Genomic DNA, 16,519 nt, shown 5'->3' on the forward strand with positions numbered 1-16,519 from the left:
CCAAACAAAGACCATTCTCTCCCAAGCCCAGCTGTCTAAATAAATTTTTGCATTTTTTTTTTAACCCAACTGCATGCACGTCTTAGGACTTGAACTTGCTGGTGTATTCCCTTCCTCCCCTTCCTACACCAGTTACCAGGATAAGACACTTCCTTAACGGCTTCCACAAAAGCAGAATCTGCAGTGAACACCCTACATATATTTTGACTCAAGGTTATAATGCAGATAAGGAACAGTCATAGCTGGAACTAAACTTGAAAGCTCCCTACCCCGAGAGGGCAACCCCAAACTGGATACCAGCACCTCAAACATTACTATTTAATTTTGCTAACAGCGGTCATTTGTCTTCATTAAATTTTCAAACGTTCAGCTCCTGAAATACAATTTTCTTGTCAAATGTGAATTTATGTCAGTGCCATTAGGAGCACTAATACAGCCCAATGTCATGCCAGAAAGGCCTCTCTCCCCTAATTATTTGATTTTGAATAAAAGTGGGATTTTATTTGGGGATTAAGAGTGGGCTCTGGAGTTATCCGCATGGTCTTAGGTAACTGTATATAACCTCCTTTGACTTCAGTTGGTTCATCTCTAAAATGACGTAACAATGAGCATCTACCTCTTAAAGCAACTTTGAGAAGATAGAATGTTTGCAGTGCATCTGTGAGTGCCTGGCACATTCTAAGTGCTCAATAAATGTTATCTACTATTATCCTTCCCCAGAGAAGGCATGTTAATTACTCTTCAATCATGGAGAAGAGCCTGTCCACAGCTAGGGGTAGTCTATTGCTAATTTTTAGGGGCAACACATCTTCAGGAACAGCTCAAGGAATAATCCAGGAGTCCCCAACCTGTGATCTAATGCCTGATGATCTGAGGTGGAGCTGATATAGTAATAACAGAAATAAAGTCCACAGTAAATGTAATGCATTTAAATAATTCCAGAAACCATCCTCCCTCCCTCAGCCATGGAAAAATCGTCTTTCACAAAACTGGTTTCTGGTGCCCAAAAGGCTGGGGACTGGTGCACAAACCTGTTTATTCTGAACTTCCACAGGCTCCGAAAGGATTCCTGAGTTGGAGGGCCTGATCTACAGCCCTCTTCAGATCTTATTCCCTCTCCAACATGCCAGAAACCGTCTGCTTGTATACCTCTAGCAATAGAAAACTCCCCTCTTCGCCAAGCAGTTCATGCCTTTTTTGGCTGCTTACTGTTTCTACTTCTGTCTTCTGGGTCCATGCAGCAGAAGGTGCTTAGTCCTTCAAACACGTAAAATTATCATGTTTCTGAAAATCCCCATGTTCCTAAAGTGTTATCCCAGGGCCTGATTGGCAGCCGCTCCATAGGAACTCCTGCTTGTCAATACACTTCAGAACCACCCAGTTTCTGGAAAGGAGGCTTCCCAGCTCTCAGGAAGCCAGGCTGGAAAGAGGATTGTAAAGAAAGCAAGGGGAACAGTCTTCTTTATCCTTCTATCCATGAAATAAGCGATGAAGTAATGTATGAAAAATATTCAGCATGGAGTTTGACACATAATATTCACTGAACACTCCATTTCCTCTCTCCTCCCTTCCTAAAGTCATATGGAAAGCATAAATAAATAAGTTAGGTTCTGGACTTCCCTTGTGGCTCAACTGGTAAAGAATCTGTCCGCAATGTGGGAGACCTGGGTTTGATCCTTGGGTTGGGAAGATCCCCTGGAGAAGGGAAAAGCTACCCACTCCAGTATTCTGGCCTAGAGAATTACATGGACTATACCCATGGGGTCGCAAAGAGTTGGACACAACTGAGCAACTTTCACTTTCACTTCAAGTTGGATTCTAATCACATTGCTGGAGGCTCAGGAAGATCTAGCAGCTTGACCTCAATTAGAGAGTGGTTGAGCAAGGATATGAACTCAGGCTACCTGATGTCAAGTCCCTTGTGTTTTCCTCCGCACTCGACATGTCTTCCACAGCTCATCATAACATGCTTAAGGACTCAGCTGCAACACAAACTATTCACTCACATTGAGCCTGCAGTCATTGACTTTGACTGGGCTCCACCAAGCTACCATAGTCAATAAAACATCCCTCTAGACCAGGGCTCTGCAAAGTGTAACCTTTGGGCCAAATTTCACCACTGCTTGTTTTTGTAAATGTAGATTTATTGGAACATAGCCACGCCCATTTACTTTCATATTACGACTGTTTTCACACTGCAATGGCAGAGTTGAATAAAGACTGTATGGTCTCCAAAATCTAAAATATTTATGAGGTAGCCCACTACAAAAATAAAAAAGTTTGTCAACTCTGCTCTAGACCCACACTGTATTGGCAATAGCTCATTGTCCCATAGATAATCCTAAAACCACAAGTGAGAGGAACAATGAAATCACAATGCTTTGAAACAGTATTTCTCTCAGTGGATATTTCTTAAATACATGTCTATGTGTTGGCACTTTTTCCACATTAACCATAATCCACTTTTCTAGGATTGGCTATACAATCACAGAACTATTGTAACACCTGTTTCAATCTCCGTTTCATGTGATAATTTCTCAAATTGCTGTCTAAGAGTAGCTTTGTGGATAGCAGTTTCCATTTTTCCAACTTCCAGGCAGGTTATCTCTTCCACCATGTGCAGTTTTGGTAGGACTTTCAATCAAGGTGCCCTGCCCTCCTCTAACCAAAGATGGGCTTGAGACCCAAGTGGCCCATTAGGACTCCTTTCCCAGAATTTCACACCTGGAATATCACAACTCATGGCCAGAAATTTAGTGAGAACTGATTTGTACCTGCAGCAGTGTCCTTCCAAGACTCCTGATTCCTGCTGCTCTGTGAATTGTCCTTTCCAAGGCTGGTTCTTCAGATGTAAGCTCCACTTTAAACTAAGTTGACCAGATCAGTGTGTCACTTGTAACCAGTCCCAGGTGATATAATCAGTTCATAAAAACCTGCAGGGTAGGAGAATTTGTCTCTAAGGAATCATATTCCTTCTAAACAAAATAGAACTAGAGGAGAAAGGTCTTGATTGAACCTATAAAACCTTAGAAGAGATTTTTAATTCAATTTTTGAATGCAGAAACATATAAGGAGATTATGATCATCATGTCAGATTTTAAGTTAGTACCAATAGTCATCATATAGTGAATTCCTGATGCCCACGTAATCTTACTTCTCTAGCAGTAGTAGCTGATTTCTTTGTGACAACATGGTACCTTTAGTATAGAGCCTCAGCAGTTACCTCCCCAAAGGGTCCACTTGGGGACATTTGCCAGTTTGTGATAATAAAATCTTGGATGAGGATTTTTATTGTCTTGAACATGTAACTGACAAGATAACAAAGCACAACTCATCACATCTGATTCCTGACATTCACACCAGAGAGTGTTGGGGGATGCTAGGAACTAGGATGACCCAGGAGGTCAGTGCAAACTGATCAATGCAGGGGTACCCCCAGCCTCTGGTCTCAACACCAAAAAGTCTGCCAGGCAGTAAGAAAGCAATGGATACCCAAAGGACAGAAAAAATGAAAATTTCCTCTGGAAATTCAATTCCTGCATGAATTGAACTGTAGAAGGACTCTGAAGGTCATTTTGTTGTTGTTCAGTTGCTAAGTCGTGTCTGACTCTTTGCAACCCCATGGACTGCATCGTGCCAGGCTTCCCTGTCCTTCACTATCTCCCAGAGTTTGCTCAAACTCATGTCTATTGAGATGGTGATGCCATCCAACCATCTAGTCCTCTGTCGCCCCCTTCTCCTTCTGCCCTCAATCTTTCCCAGTATCAGGGTCTTTTCCAATAAGTCAGCTTAAGACCATTTAGTCCACTGACTATCTGAGGAAGGAATCCCCTTCAAAAAAAAATATCCTGAAAATTGGGTGTCACTAGAGCTGTCCATTTGAATACCATCAATGATGGTGAACTCATTATCTGTAAGGCAGCTCACTTCATTTTTAGACAGTACAAATTGTTAGCAACTTCTAACAACTCTGATTTGAATAAAATCACAAAAAAACAAAAAACTACCCCTCTCTCTTTTCTGTGGTCATCTTTCACATCTACATTGATCATAGTTTACATAGCCCACTATACCTTCTCAACTCCTAACCCAATATCACAGATGGTCCAAATCATTTTTCATATGCCATGGATTAAGTTTTTACTTTCCTGCCTGTAGAGGTCAACCAGGCCTTGGCAGGAAAGATATGGCACACCCAAATTTACTAACGTGTGGACAGATTAATGAAAGGACTATTTACAAAAGTGGGAGCAGAGGGTAGGGAAAGTAAAAGGGATTGTACAATACCCTAGGGTATTGAAGAAACAAGGAAAACAGTTAGCAGAACCTGGGTACAGAGCAAGCAAAGAGGATTGCCTGGCAGGACCTGTGACCTTCAGCTTCAGATGGTAGCCTCATAGGAATGAGCTGGTGAAATAAAAACTCTTCCCTACCTCTTCTCCTTGACTCTGATCTCCTTCCAGAGCATTCCATTAGCCAAACATAATTGGAAACTTGAGGAAAAGGGAGTCCATTAGTGCACTTTATACAAGGTTAGATCCTTGGAACATAGAGCAGAGCAGTGAGAAGATCTGAGCAGCAAATGGAAAATATCACAGGACATCTCATGTCATGTCTACTCAGCATTTGTGTGTGTGTGTGTGTGTGTGTGTGTGTGTGTTAGTAGCTCAGTCATGTCTGATTCTTTGCAACCTCATGGACTGTAGCCCGCCAGGCTCCTCTGTCTATGGAATCCTCCAGGCAAGAATACTGGAGTGAGTAGCCATCCCCTTTTCCAGGGGATCTTCCTGACCCAGGGATGAAACCTGGGTCTCCTGCGTTGTAGGTGGACTCTACCGTCTGAGCTACCAGGGAAGTCCACTCAGCATGTATACACTTTTTAAAAAAATATTTATGTATTTATTTGGCTTCATTGGGTCTTGGTTGTGACACACAAGATCTTCATTGCCTCATGCGGCATCTTTCATTGCGGGGCACAGACTCTTCAGTTATAGCACGAAGGCTTAGTTGCTCCGAGGCATGTGGGATCCTAGTTCCCCCACCAGGAATCAAACCCATGTCCCCTGCATTGCAAGGCAGACTTTTAACCACTGGACCACCAGAGAAGTCCCATGCATTCACTTTTATTCTGGTAACAGCACTTCAGTTTTCTTCTGGGGAACCCCTTCCCTCCCATTCTCCTGTCACATGATTTAAGACCATTTGATAGCACCTCTAACAGCAGGGGAGGTCCTGTGACTCAGGCCTGACCAGTCAGCACCACACCCCTCTAACCACGGTAACTGGCTCAGAAATAAACATAGAACTCATTTAAGGACAATGAAAAGCAAACTACTGTTTTTCTGTAGGAGAGGCATGTTCTCCTTCCCCTTAGATTGGAAGATATTAGCCTGGACCTACTGGAAGCCACATGGCCCCCCAAGGGAAGAACCCGGGTAAAGAGAAAGTCAACTCAGAGGAAGGTAGAGAAAGACTCATTCCTGATAATGTTGTTTTGAGTTCCTATATCCAACTGTGCCTGAAATCTACCCTGTCCATTCCAGTCCAAAATTTAAATGATATTGAAGGGAGTCTCCTGGTCCTGTGGTTAGGAATCTGTCTTGTAATGCAGGGAATGTGAGTTCAGTCCCTAGTCTGGGAATGGAGATCCCATGCGTGCAGAGTGACTGGGCCCATGAGCCACAATGGAGAGTCTGCTTTCCCCAGCAGTTTCACACAGTGCCCCAGCGATACCACATGCCACAGATGGGACCCAAGGTGGCCCGATAAATAATAGACAAATATTAAAAATAATAATAATAAATGATATTGAAAAGACAAGATCCTGTAGTCTAAAGAGCACTGGTTCCATCACCTTCTAGCTAAGCAACATTGGCAAAACACTTCACTCTGTGATCTTCAAGTTCCTTGACTTTAAAACAGGAAATTATAATGCCCTGCCACCCTCTTAGGCTTATCGTGAGTACCAAACAAGATCACAGATTTAAAGGTCCCTTGTGAACTGCAAGGCATTGTGTAAATATCACAGATTCTTCTCAAGGTCATCCCCACCTTCAGATGCACCACCCTCGGGACACTGGTAACGCAGTGTTCCACAGTCAGGGGCACACAACATTCTAAAATTACTTCCCAGGCTGAGTAATGACATATTGGAAAGCAGCTGTCAAGAGCAATGGCAATCTCCACATTGCCAAATGGAAAGAAAGAAAGAAAGAAATTGACAAAATTGGCTTTATTTTAAAGAGACAGACTGGAAGCAGCAACTAAGAAACAGAATAATGAGAAAAATTCTACTGAATTAAAAACTATGTCTGAAACAATGTCAGAACAGAGGAAGACAGAAACAGGCAAAAGTGAAGAAAAATGGTCCATGCTCTGGGGCTCTGTGATTCAAACTGCAGTAGTCACAGCTGGGAAGCAACCGAGTCAAAATCAAAAACCACGGAACAGACAAGACAGAGTGCTTCCCTGAGGACAGAGAACTGTTGAAAGGGAAAGCCCATATGTTACAACCATAAAATACTGGGAAAGAATAAAGGCAGAGGCCAGCCAGTGAGGCAGTAAACCCAAGCTCAGAAAAACAGAAAGATACCAAAGGTCTCATGGCTGAACCCAGCATGATGGTGAGCACAAAATCTGAAAGCACTTCACCCAGTGGCTAAACCCCATGTGGAAATTTCAAAACTGGAATGGGAAAAATTCGAAGCACAGCTAGGAAAATGTCTTACCGCAGTGGCAAAAGAAAAAAACACATCTGCAAAATGTTTCATTGCACTCCTCAGTAGCTCACCTCACAAATACCAGGCTTGGATAAAGTGCTTGGCTGTGTGCTGGTCCAGCAATTTGATTCTATTGCAGACTAAAATCAAAGAGCAGAGGAAAAATTAATGTGAACTGATCATCAACACGCCAAGTGCACCACAGTTTACCAATAGACTAAAAACTGAAAGATGGGTTAAGTCCAAATGAAAGTAAAATCCTTCTTGTCCAACTGAAGAAACAAAGTGCTCAAAAGAAATGTAGTTCAAAATGACTTTTAGCATCAAGCCAAGGACTGTGTTAAGTTTTATGTGGGTTTTCCAGGTGGCGCTAGTGGTAAAGAATCCACCTGCCAGTGCAGGAGACATAAAAGATGTAGGTTTGATCCCTAGGTTGGGAAGATCCCCTTGAAAAGGGAATGGTAACCCACTCCAGTATTCTTGCCTGGAGAATCCCAGGGACGGAGGAGACAGAAGCAACATAGTCCTTCCCCTATCTTCAACACACCCCCAATCAAATAACAATCCTGTTGAGAAGGAAAATCTCATTAGACCAAGACAGAACGTAGGATGGAACACAGCAGATGGAACAAACCAGACTTATGTAGCTGTAGAGCAGGTGTCTGCTCAATGAAAATCCCCCCCCTCCAAAAAAAAAAAAAAAACAGACTCACATCACCATTTCCTTCCCTCGTTTAGGAGGAAATGAATAAATCAACTGGAAAAGATTTGTTGGTACTTTCCTCCCCCTCCCAATTACCCCTCCCCAAACAGCATCATCCTGCCCCTCCCACATCCAGACTGTACTTCGAATCCTTCTTTCCTTGATTCCTGTTACTACTACCCTTGTCTTGGCCACTGTCTTCTCTTGCCTGGACCACCAAGATTATCTGCTTATTCTCATTCTCTCTCCCTTATAATTAGTCCTCTACTCATGTAAACTAGATCAAAACCCTTCCATGGCTGCCAGGACTACAATGAAATATCAACTCCTCCAAGACCCTGTACCTTCTAGCTTCTGACCACTCCTTTAGATCATTTCATGCGACTCTCCACCTCACTCCATCCAGCCTCACTGACTGCTCCATTCTGTGAATGCTCCACACTCTTTGCCACCAAAATATTTTAGCATGTACTTTTCTCTGTCTGTGATGCTGTTCCCTCCACTTCTTGCCTAAGTCTTCACCTAACTCTTCTTCACCATGAAATCTCAATTTGAAAGTTGCTCCTGGGAATTCCCTGGCAGTCCAGTGGCTAGTATTCCACACTTTCACTGCACAGGGCCCAAGTTCAATCCCTAGTTAGGGAACTAAGATCCCGAAAGTTGCATGGTGTGGCCAAAAATCAAGCAAGTTCCTTTCCTCAGAGAAGTCCTTCTAAGCTTCCACCAAAAATTAGGCCTCAGAGCACCCTGTGCTTTTCTTTACCATAGTTGGTAATTACATATATCTATTCTGTCTCTGACTCCTCACAATACTAAAAAATTTGGAACTTCTCTGCTTGCTCCCTATTGTACACCCAGCTCCTAGATTAGATCCTGGCACCCAGAAGGGGATCAGAAAATACTTGCTGAATGAGAAAACATCCTCCACACTGACATGGTGTACAAAAGTAGAAATTATGTCGTCTTTATTCAAAGTGCATCCAATCTAAAATACACAAAACAAACAAAAGCAGAATAAAATAGAAGGAAATCACATGTAGGACAGACTATATGGAAAGTGCCATAGAGGTGCTTAGTCAGTCCACATAAGTTACAAAACAGAAAACATTAGGAAATTTCTGTCTTTAGGGAAACCCCCCCATGGAATCACTAGTAATCACTATTTTCTACAAAGGCAGAACCAAAAATAAAATTAAAAATAAATAAATAAATAAAACCCACCTACCTGTCCATAAACAGAAACCAAAGAATCTCTGCTTGCTAACCTAGGACTGCAACCAGTGAAAAGTGAAAATGTTAGTTGCTCAGTTGTGTTCAACTCTTTGTGACCCCATGGACTATAGCCCACCAGGCTATATCCAATCCCATGGATGGATTTCCCAGGCAAGAATACTGGAGTGGGTTGCCATGCCTTTCTCCAGAATATCTTTCCCACCCTGGGATCGAACCTGGGTCTCCTGCATTGCAAGGAGATTCTTTAATGTCTGAGGCACCAGGAAACCAACTGATAGCCAACTGCACCAGCAGCACTAAAACTACCCTGACTGCCTGTGTAGTTCCCAAATTTGCATCACCTGAGAAGTACAGAAATCTGGAAGAAAAAACCAACCCCACAAGTGTTCCACTTGAAGACATAGCATTGGAAAGCATCACACCTACACTTAAGGAACAAGCTAAAGAAACTGCAAATTAACAATTTTTTATGAAATCAGAAAACTGAGGTCACAGAGCCAATAACCAACACAGAATCTGAGGAAAGACAGGCATCCACAAGGAAGAAACAGGACCCAGGCCTTTGCTCAACTGGGACAAACACCTGACACCACAGAAGCCATTAAGAAGAATTTTAGTTAGAAATGTTAACAAATTACTGAAGGCCAAACATAGGCTCACTAAGGGCTGCAGTAATAGGAGAAGTTGGGTGAAGGGTATATGGGAGCTTCCTTTACAATCTTTGCAACTCTTCTTTAAGTCCAAAACTATTTACAACAAAAATAACTGGGGACTCATGAGTACTACTGAACGTGGACAGAGGCAAACTGAAAACATGTCTCCTGGGACGTCTCCCACCCCAGGCGTGCATGGAACTCGCAAAAGAAACAATGTCCATGAAGATGACCTCACTCACCAAGAATATGGGGGGAAAAATAAAGGAACTCTAATGACTAAGTCAGTCCATAGACCCAACAAACATAAGTTTTCACCCCTGAAAAAGTATGTATACATTTATTTTGCATTTCTAGAAATTAGAATTGAGGTTCACTTCACATTAATGAAAATAAATGCAGAAGGAAGGTATGGGATGCATGGACACAAAAACCCAGAAAACTCATTGGTAAATTTAAGCAAGAATTGACCATAAAAATACTGAGGATGGAGGCACAAGGTATATGAGAACTCCAAGTACTTTCAACTCAATTTTGCCATGAACCTAAAACTGCTTTTAAAAAAGTTTACTTTTTAAAAAATAAATACATGATGATAACTTTTTTGTATGGAAAACAAAATGGAATTAAAGTACTAGATAAAAATAGCACAGAAGATGGAAAAGCTACTCAAAGCAGACCATGGAAGAAATATTTAAAGGAAGTTAAAGCATTCTAAAATTATTAATCTTACTCAGGAGGAAGACAGAAATATTCATTTACTTTAGACACTGTTAAAAATATATATATGTGACTAACTGTTGCTGCTGCTAAGTCGCTTCAGTCGTGTCCGACTCTGTGCGACCCTATAGATGGCAGCCCACCAGGCTCCGCCATCCCTAGGATTCTCCAGGCAAGAATACTGGAGTGGGTTGCCATTTCCTTCTCCAGTGCATGAAAGGGAAAAGTGAAAGTGAAGTCGCTCAGTCGTGTCCGACTCTTAGCGACTCCATGGACTGTAGCCCCTCAGGCTCCTCCGTCCATGGGATTTTCCAGGCGAGAGTACTGGAGTGGGGTGCCATTGCCTTCTCTGATGTGACTTAACTACTTCCTTTTAAAAACCAGTTTCAAGATGACAACACATACACTGATACAAATGGAAGAACTTCCGCTGGAAAAAATCTTAAAACTGAGCAACTTCTACACATGGGGCAAAGCAGAAGTCCACAGGAAGCAGGTGGGAAAAGCTGGGACACAGGCCCGACTCCCCTCCCCGCATCCCGCATTCCGCAGGAGACCCTCAGTCAAAAGGAAACAGCACCCAGAACACCTCTGAGGAGCAAAGGATTTGAACCCCACACAAGGTACCCCAGACTTTAAGAACTGCCCCTGAAAGATAAGCCCCCCAAATGTCTAGCTTTGAAAATCAATTGGGGCTCACATGCCAAAGACCCAGAAGACTGCAGGGACCTGAGCAAACCCGGGTTTACCTGCCCCTGGGCCCAGCGCGGAGCAGCCGCTGGGCACCCAGACTTTGTGTGGAGGAGGCTCCTCTGCTTGTCCCGGAACTTCGGCCTGAGCGGCAGGCCTCTGATTTGACACACATTTGGGGTCTTACTGGAGTGCTCTCTGTCAGGGGAGACTGGCGGCCAGATCTCTGTACCTGCTCTCTGCCTCGCGTCAGCCGGGCACCATGTTAGCACCTCAGGATACCCGCCGTCTCCCGGAAGCGGGAGGTCTGCCCAGCTGCCCGGGTCGGTCTTCACAGCTGCCGCCAAATGAAGTCCGTTGATCACCTGGCTCTGTGGGCAATTGCCCGTTGGCCAAAAAAAGCCAAAACTTAGGAAGGTTGGAAACATCTCATGTCTCAGAGTTCGTAATGGTGGACTCTGAAGAAAACCTGGGACTCCAGAACTCGGGCTTCCAGAAGTAAATGCTGTCTTCTTGTATTTGTCAGTTTGAGCGAAAAGCCTTGAAATGGGCATTTTCTTTAAGTCTGCAATTCCTATCTTGGAGTGACTCCTCCTTTACCTCAAGAAAATAATCTCAGGCATTTGTAAGTATTTAGCTACGAAACGGAGAAGGCAATGGCACCCCACTCCAGTACTCTTGCCTGGAAAATCCCATGGACAGAGGAGCCTGGTAGGCTGCAGTCCATGGGGTCACTAAGAGTCGGACACGACTGAGAGACTTCACTTTCACTTTTCCCTTTCATGCACTGGAGAAGGAAACGGCAACCCACTCCAGTATTCTTGCCTGGAGAATCCCAGGGACGGCGGAGCCTGGTGGGCTGCCGTCTATGGGGTCGCACAGAGTCGAACACGACTGAAGCGACTTAGCAGCAGCAGCAGCAGCTACGAAACAGTCCTGACAGTTTAGAAGCAGGATTAAAGATGATTTTTTCTCGGCTTTTGCTGATCCACATGTTCTATAAAAACATGAATTACTTTGGGTTTTTTTAATATTTATTTTTATTTATTTGGTTGCGAGGGGTCTTAGTTGTATCATGTGGGATCTATTTCCCTGACCAGTAATTGAACTCCAGCCCCCTGCACTGTAAGTACAAACTCTTAGCCACTGAACCAAGGAAGTCCCATTTTCATATTTTAAAAATAGGTTTTTAATATTGGAAAGAACTTAAGATGTTTAATATCCTTTCACGTTCTAGCATCAGGTGACTTTATGGTAGGCAAATACTGGATTTTAAGGTACATTAAGTCTCAAGCTAACACAAGCCTGTTGAAAACATTAGAGATTAACATTTTTAAAGCTATTTGATTTTATAGTCATGATTATCCTATTGTCTTGTCTGTATTGATGACAAAAACACAGACAAACTGCTGATGATGTTCCATCCTACCCCCAGCCTGTTTTTTGCTTTGCAAACTTTCCTTCATCTTTCAAGTTCCACTCTCTGGTCCCTTGGTCTGGACTTCCACAAAACAGGAAGCACATCTGAATCTTAACCTTAAATCTTAAAATAACCCGATGTGTTACTTTACCTGGTTCCCAATTAAACTAAAAGATCCTTCAGGACAGAGGCTAGTTCTATTTTTTTTCCTTTTTTTATTGATGTATAGTATAGATTTCAGGTGTACAATATAATAATTCACTATTGTTAAAGGTTATAATCCATATATAGTTATGGGAAAATATTGGCTATATTCTCTGTGCTGTACCATATATCCTGATAGTTTGTAACTCTTAATCCTCTACCCCTAACTGGTCCTTATCTGGGAATCTGTTTTATTTTTTAGATTCCACACATAAGTGATATTATACAGTTATTTGTCTTTCACTGTCCATCTTATTTCACTAAACAAATTACCCTCCAAGTCCATCTATGTTGTTGCAAATGGCAAAATTTCATTCTTTTTATAGCTAACTAGTATTCCATTGTATGTATGTATCACATCTTCCTTATCCATTCATCTGTTGATGGACATTTAGGTTGCTACCTATCTTGGCTATTGTAAATAATGCTTCTATGAACATTAGGAAGCATATATCATTTCAAATTAATGTTTTTGTTTTCTTCAGACATATAACCAGGGATGGAATTGCTAGATCATATGGTAGTTCTGGGCTCCCCAGCTGGCTCAATGGTAAAGAATCTACCTGCCACTGCAGGAGACACCAGAGACTCGAGTTCAATCCCTGGGTGGGGAAGATCACCTGGAGGAGGAAATGGCAAGCCACTCCAGTATTCTTGCTGGGAAAATCCCCTGGATAGAAGAGCCTGAAGGGCTACAGTCCGTGGAGTTGCAAAAGAGTCAGACATGACAGCATGCACACGAGCACACACAGTAGTTCTATTTTTAGTTTTTTGAGAAACTGCCATACTGTTTCCACAGTGGCTGCATCAATTTACATTCCCACCAACTGTGTACAAGAATTTCCATTTCTCCACATCCTCTCCAGCATTTGTTATTTGTGTTCTTTTTGATGATAGCCATTCTGATAAGTGTGAGGTGATACCTCATTTTCGTTTTGATTTGCATTTAGCAATTTAGAGCATCTTTTCTTGTGCCTGTTAGCCATCTGTATGTCTTTAGAAAAATGTATATTCAGGTCTTCTGCCCATTTCTTAGTTGGGTTGTTTGTTTTTTGATGTTGAGTTGTATGACTGGTTTATGTATTTTGAAGATTAACCACTTATTGGTCATATCACTTGCAAATATTTTCTTGCATTCAATAGAGTGCCTTCTCATTTTGATGATGGTTTCCTTTGCTGTGCAAAGGCTTTTAAGTTTAATTAGATCCCATTTGTTAATTTTTGCTTTTGTTTCCTTTGCCTTAGGAGACAGATCCAAAAAAAATAGTACTACAATTTATGCAGAGGGTAATTCTTAATAAACTTTTTATTCCCAGGTACTAGCACAGCTTGTTTGTGAATGAAAAGGAATTAGACACTCATTATTAATCAACAGAAGGTAACTCTGTTTCTTAATAAGACTTGGCACCCAATGTCAGTGTGGATTTTTTCCCCACACCAAGCAGTTCCCCAACACCAGCTGGGTGTCCTGCAGTTTAACTCAATCCTAACACTATCTACTGGGAGATAACATCAGATTCCTCAGATTAAGTCCTACAAGACTGCCACCACCACCACCCCACTTTAGATGCAAGTTCAGGTTGTCACCTGTGCTTCTGACCAACTGGCTATAATCTAGATATTCCAGTAACCACCTCTCTGGGTTCAGTTAATTTGCTAGAACAGCTCACAGAATTCAGAGAAATGTTTTACTTACTAGATTACCAATTTATTGTAAAGGAGGGAATAGCCAGATGGAAGAGATTCATAGATGGGGCAAGGTACATGGGAAGGACACGGAGCTTCCATGCCCTCTCCAACCAAGCACATGGTTCTCCCCAAAGCTCCCCATGTTCACCAACTCAAAAGCACACCAAACTGCACTCTTTTGGGGGTTTTTGGTGGCTTCATTACATCTGCATGATTGATTAAGTCATTGACAATTGATGACTGAACTCAATCTCCAGACGCTTTCTCCTCCCAGGAGAAAGTCATGTCCGACTCCTTGCTCCACAGAGTGCAGCACACCAGCGTTCCCTCTCCATCACCAACTCCCGGAGCTTGCTCAAACTCATGTTCATGTCCATGAGTTAAACAAGCATGGTGACAATATACAGCCTTGACGTACTCCTTTCCCAATTTGGAACCAGTCCACTGTTCCTTGTCCAGTTCTAACTATTGCTTCGTGACCTGCATACAGATTTCTCAGGAGGCAGGTAAGGTGGTCTGATATGCCCATCTCTTTAAGAATTTTCCACAGTTTCTCATGATCCACACAGTCAAAGGCTTTGGCATAGTCAATAAAGCAGAAATAGATGTTTTTTCTGGAACTCTCTTGCTTTTTCGATGATCCAACGGATGTTGGCAATTTGATCTCTGGTTCCTCTGCTTTTTCTAAATCCAGCTTGAACATCTGGAATTTCATGGTTTGGGTACTGTTGAAGCTTGGCTTGGAGAATTTTGAGCCTTACTTTGCTAGTGTGTGAGATGAGTGCAGTGGTGTAGTAGTTTGAACATTCTTTGGCATTGCCTTTCTTTGGGATTGGAATGAAAACTGACCTTTTCCAGTCCTGTGGCCACTGCTGAGTTTTCCAAATCTGCTAGCATATCAAGTGCAGCACTTTCACAGCATCATCTTTGAGGATCTGAAATAGCTCAACTGGAATTCCATCACCTCCACTAGCTTTGTCCGTAGTGATGCTTCCTAAGGCCCACTTGACTTCATATTCCAGGATGTCTGGCTCTAGGTGAGTGATCACACCATCGTGATTATCTGGGTCGTGAAGATCTTTTTTGTACAGTTCTTCTGTGTATTCTTGCCACCTCTTCTTAATATCTTCTGCTTCTGTTAGGTCCATACCATTTCTGTCCTTTATTGAGTCCATCTTTGCATGAAATGTTCCCTTGGTATCTCTAATTTTCTTGAAGAGGTCTCTCCCATTCTATTGTTTTCCTCTGTTTCTTTGCCTTGATAGCTGAGGAAGGCTTTCTTATCTCTCCTTGCTATTCTTTGGAACTCTGCATTCAAATAGGTGTATCTTTCCTTTTCTCCTTTGCTTTTCACTTCTCTTCTTTTCATGGCTATTTGTAAGGCCTCCTCAGACAGCCATTTTGCTTTTTTGCATTTCTTTTCCATGGGGATGGTCTTGTTCCCTGTCTCCTGTACAGTCTCATGAACCTCCATCCATAGTTCATCAGGCACTCTGTCTATCAGATCTAGTCCCTTAAATCTATTTCTCACTTCCACTATATAATCATAAGGGATTTGATTTAGGTCGTACCTGAATGGTCTAGTGGTGTTCCCCATTTTCTTCAATTTTAGTTTGAATTTGGCAATAAGCAGTTCATGATCTGAGCCACAGTCAGTTCCTGGTCTTGTTTTTGCTGACTGTATAGAGCTTCTCCATCTTTGGCTGCAGAGAATATAATCAATCTGATTTCGGTGTTGACCATCTGGTGATGTCCATGTGTATAATCTTCTCTTGTGTTGTTGGAAAAGGGTGTTTGCTATGACCAGTGCTTCTCTTGGCAAAACTCTATAAGCCTTTGCCCTGCTTCATTCTGTACTCCAAGGCCAAATTTGCCTGTTACTCCAGGTGTTTCTTTACTTCCTACTTTTGCATTCCAGTCCCTATAATGAAAAGGACATCTTTTTTGGGTGTTAGTTCTAAAAGGTCTTGTAGGTCTTCATAGAACCGTTCAAGTTCAGCTTCTTCAGCATTACTGGTCGGGGCATAGCCTTGGATTACTGTGATATTGAATGATTTGCCTTGGAAATGAACAGAGATCATTCTGTCATTTTTGAGATTGCATCCAAGTACTGCATTTCAGACTCTTGTTGACTATGATGGCCACTCCATTTCTTCTAAGGGATTCCTGCCCACAGCAGTAGATATAATGGTCATCTGAGTTAAATTCACCCATTCCAGTCCATCTTAGTCCTCTGATTCCTAGAATGTCGACGTTCACTCTTGCCATCTCCTGTTTGACTACTTCCAATTTGCCTTGATTCATGGAGCTAACATTCCAGATTCCTATGCAGTATTGCTGTTTATAGCATTGGACCTTGCTTCTGTCACCAGTCACATCCACAGCTGGGTGTTGTTTTTGCTTTGGCTCCATCCCATCATTCTTTCTGGAGTTATTTCTCCACTGATCTCCAGTAGCATATTGGGCACCTACCGACCTGGGGAGTTCA

The 16,519-nt window shown here is 42.4% G+C and overlaps 1 long non-coding RNA gene across 1 annotated transcript in view; it reads right to left on the reverse strand.

Annotated features, from left to right (window-relative positions):
* LOC145539773 (uncharacterized) overlaps positions 1-11,012 on the reverse strand; it is a 185,957-nt gene extending 174,945 nt beyond the window's left edge. The window contains exon 1 of the long non-coding RNA XR_014077950.1: positions 10,778-11,012. This is a non-coding gene — a long non-coding RNA (uncharacterized LOC145539773). The remainder of the gene's footprint in view (positions 1-10,777) is intronic.
* Between the last annotated feature and the right edge of the window lie 5,507 nt (positions 11,013-16,519).

The sequence above is a fragment of the Giraffa tippelskirchi genome, chromosome 2 (assembly GCF_054371585.1).
Source record: "Giraffa tippelskirchi isolate mGirTip1 chromosome 2, T2T-mGirTip1v1.2.pri, whole genome shotgun sequence".
Lineage (NCBI taxonomy): Eukaryota > Metazoa > Chordata > Mammalia > Artiodactyla > Giraffidae > Giraffa > Giraffa tippelskirchi.